General features: G+C 43.3%; 1 protein-coding gene across 1 annotated transcript in view; it reads left to right on the top strand.

The window, feature by feature from the left end:
• Window positions 1-4,210, top strand: part of LOC104126119 (ubiquitin-conjugating enzyme E2 E1) — a 46,948-nt gene that overhangs the window by 38,983 nt on the left and 3,755 nt on the right. The window lies entirely within an intron of this gene.

Here is a 4,210-nt window from a genome sequence, read left to right as displayed (position 1 = left end):
CTGATGCCTGTCCATCCCTCCTTGGAGGGTCTGCTGCCAGGCAGCGCAGATGGATCTGTTGTGTCTCATGTTAGAGTTTAAATCAGTTCAGAATAGTTTTTCAATATTTTGGCTTAATTAGTTTGCACTGGATAATTTATTGTCCAACTGCCTAAAAGCAATATCTTATGAGCCCAGTAAGCATTTAAAGAGGGAGCTTTTACCTTTCCATGTGTGCTTTGCTACATCTTTGCGTTCTGTGCTACAGGTCAGAAGCATTTATGGTCCCAGGCTTGTCCAGCCTGATGCCTTACAAGACCATATTACAACTACCAAGGGTACGGTGACAGCCCTAAATGCCAAGTTCCCTGATGCAGAACCAAAGATACAGTTTTGTCATTCCAGCTCAGCCCTGCTTTCTGCTCCACACTTCTGACAGGGATCTCTTTGCCTTTATCTTTGGATCTAAAACCTCACCCAGATGAAAAGAAGGGTGGGATAAAACAAAACAGGCACCACTAAGTGAGGCTTTAAAAGACTAGTTTAGTGGAGATTCACTGTATTGTAGCAGAGTTCTGTTTAAATGGAGTCTTTCATCTAGCAGAGTCCCAGTTGGTTTACAAACCACATATGTGTATGGTAATAAAATACATACAGCTTCAGTCACACTGATATGGGATATAGGAGAAAGCATAGCAGTGCTCTAATAGAGAACGTACTTGTGCTACTTGGGTACTTCAGGTTTAAATGAAGAACCTTTATTTTGCTGAGAACCAGAGACTTTTATAGCAGCTCCCGTGTTAACACCTGTGCTGGTATTAATCGATGAGAATGTGGAAAATATAATTATCACATTGCTCCTGCTTTATTCCCACTAATTTGTTGATTTCAGATTGCTCATCTGCTTGCAGTGACTGATAAATATTGTTTGTGGGTCATCTGGAAGTGGTAGGACTAATGTAATTAGTATAGCCTTCCTATACTTGTCTTTTAGGGCAAGAAATAAAGAAGTGGCTAGTTGAAGCAAACCCCAGTGCGTCATTTTGATGATAAGCACTAGCAGAGCAGTAGTGAAGGTTATTTCAAAAGCCTTGACCTCTGAAAAGATTAAGCTCTCTAGAGCAAAAGGACTAGCTTCCCTTGAATCTTCCTTGGTTAGCCTTGCAAGACCAGTGGAAGAAAACCTCTACTGCCTCTTTGAATCCTCGGTAATTCTTACAAGAACAGTCCCTGCTGTGGGCTGCCCCGTGATGAAGTGCCTATAGTAGAACACATTTTGTAACTTGACAATGAAATGTCATTAAAGGATTTACCTTCTTAAATAAAGTGAAGTGAAACTGGTCATCCTGGCAGGCTTCCAAGCCCTTAGGAACACATGTGTGAGAAGGTGTTGAGGCATAGCCACTACTGACAAATGCTGTGTGGTTGACGAGCATCCTAGAGATGCGTGATGACGGATATACACACGCAGCCTTGGAGGACTTGGTCTAGCTCCAGCTGAGGGTTTGATTCGGTATGTTGGAGCAAACTTTTGGGAGAGGATGTTGCTATAGGGGAGCCAGAGGATTGTGCTGGAAGTGATATTAACAGAATCCTGGAAGGATTTAAAGAGGGACTGCACTACCATACATGAGGTTGGAGAAATGAAAGGTCTTAAAATTTGACTTGTAAATGCATTGCAGAGTACAAGGAACTTCAGCGGGAGAAATCTGATAAAGGGAGAGATACTCCCTCTCCTCTCCTAAATGTGTATAATGGAGTTCCTTTGCATGTATTGAGCATTCCATCGAATGCTTTGAAGGTGTTAGCGTTAATCTGTTCTCTGCTTTTATGTTTTCTCATTTTGCATGGTATTCTGGTTTTGCATTTGTTTCAGAGAGCAACTGAGTCAGGCACATGCTGGGTGGGCCTGGATTCTGGAGGATCCAATAAACAAGTATCATCAGAATTTAAGAGTTCAGTACTTAGTCCTCAAGATGATTGCTGTTCTTTTGTAGTATTACAATGGATGTTTTCCCGAGAGTTACACTATATTTGGGTTAGTTTTCATTTGTTGAGGTGAAAACAGTAGCTTGTGTTGACCTGGCGTGTGCTTTGATCATCTGTATTAATAACCTCTAACCACTTCCTTCCCCCCACTCCCGTTTTGCTGCTTGTGTAAATTAACCTCTGCTGTCACTTCTGGGTAAGGTTGAGATTAGCATCTTTTATGTCTTTTCAAAAGCTGTGCTTAACTCTGTGTAGTTACTGCATTAATGTAATCTCAGGTGGGACATTTCCAAAGGGTTGTTCAGTTACACTACTTTTCTGCTATTCCACATGCTGTTCTCTTGACCCTGAATACATTGTACTACCTGCAAAGTAGCTCAGTTTCTCTTGGTTTCGGTCTGAATCTGCTAGCTTTATGCAACTATTTTTTTTTTTCCCCCGCTTTAAGGTGTAATGAATATTTACTTTAAATATTTTTGTTTGTTTTTAAGTGGGCCTCCAATTCCCCCTCCTCTCCCAGCTTGGTTTGGGCTCCTTGCACAGCTGGCTTTTGTACCATCAGCAAAAATTGTAAATGGCAAACAGCTGGACTACATGTGTCTAACACCATCCCAGTTCTGACTTGCTGCTTAAGTGAAAACAAATTCAGATTTTTCCCACAGTGCTTTGGTTAGGTGGAGCTCCTCTAACTGGAGAAAGCTACTTTTGGTGCCACGGATATAACCCTTAAGGATTATATCCTTAGGTTTCTTAAGGAACCAGGCTGTTCCTCAAATTTATGGGACTCTTCTTTCTTTCTTTCCACTCCTTCATGAATAATAATTAAAAAGTAAGTTCTTAAAGGCAAACAGGATTCATGCTTTGTTATCAGTTATTAGTCAACTGGACTGAGAGGCTGCCTACAGAGTATTTAGCTTTTGTGCTCAGAATCAGGATTAACAACTTTCTGTCTTTACAAATTAGAACTCTTGACCTCTCTGTTAATTTGGTCCTTATTGTATCAACTTGGAAATACTCCACGCTTCCCCTTCTGGAAGTGTTTAATCTGCTAAAATTATTACCTCACCTACATTTAGAAGCCTTCTTGGAAGGAGCCCAAAGCTGCAGGTCAAATAGAGAAATACTGAGCAAGCAGTGGGGCTGGGCCGAGGGCTGCTCAGGAACCCAAGGCAGAGCCATGGCCAGCAACTTGCAAACGCCGCAAACTTCTGATCTGCCCTAAACAGTATGGGTTGGGGTGGGCACCGCAGAGTCAGATCTGCCCTCAGCTTGGGCTGATGTACATGGACTTCCACATGACTGTAGGCAGTCAATCCTGGCTTTTCCTCTGAGGATGAGAAGATCTGGGAAACAAAGGTGGTTTTGGTTTCTTACCTGCTCTACCTCTAAGGTTCCCTAGGTAAAAAGCAGCAGGGTTTCTTGAGTTTTGGAGTTGCAGCTTCTTGCAGAAGGTATGGGAGGGGGATGCATCTCTGCTCTCTTGCAGACATTTTGCTCCTCCCACCCGTAATGTGCAAAGCGTAGGGATTCGGGGTTTGTTTTGTTTGTTTGCTTCCTGTTTTAATCTAAAATCCAAGCAGCTTAGAAGGAACAAAGCAGAAAGTCTCCCCGAGCATGCAGCGTGGGTGTCTCCTGTGTGACAAGTAACTGCTTTTACCAGTCCAAAAATAGCCCCTGTGCTCTGTGCGTCGGGAGCGTTCTTGGAAACACGGCACGGATGCAGTGCGAGGGGACACGCCAGGCACTGGGGCATTGTAGCTCTATCACCCCACCCCGTGCCTGCTCCCTGAGCCCGCAAGAGGGAGGGACACAGGCAAAATTTTTGCCTCAGAAAGACTGTAGGAAAAATGAGGGTTGGCTGGCAAGTTTTATGTGTGGGCTGGTCTAATCTCGAGAAAGCACTAGTGTGTTCTTCTCCTACCGCACACTTAGCCAGTGCGTTTCGCAAATACCCCCGTGACCTATAAACAGACAATAAAATTTGTGGGTGTGAATAGCTGACAAAGTCTGAGGATTTAGGGCATGAACCCGCTAACCTTTATTCACCCAGATAATCCTAATTCATGCAAGTTCTACCCAAATTTGTTGTCGCTGTTCATCCAGTGAGTCAGGGTAAGGCCTTTCTGCAGGTCACATTGTATTCTCCTGAAAACGGCTTGTGGTGCTTTTGTTTCCCTTTCGGGTAACTTCTGTGGCACGCTGCCCAGCTCACTCACATCTCCCAAATTCGAAAATAATAAAA

This window comes from Egretta garzetta, unplaced genomic scaffold, assembly GCF_000687185.1.
Source record: "Egretta garzetta isolate BGI_Z169 unplaced genomic scaffold, ASM68718v1 scaffold94, whole genome shotgun sequence".
NCBI lineage: Eukaryota > Metazoa > Chordata > Aves > Pelecaniformes > Ardeidae > Egretta > Egretta garzetta.
This window is presented reverse-complemented; position numbering and strand designations above follow the sequence as displayed.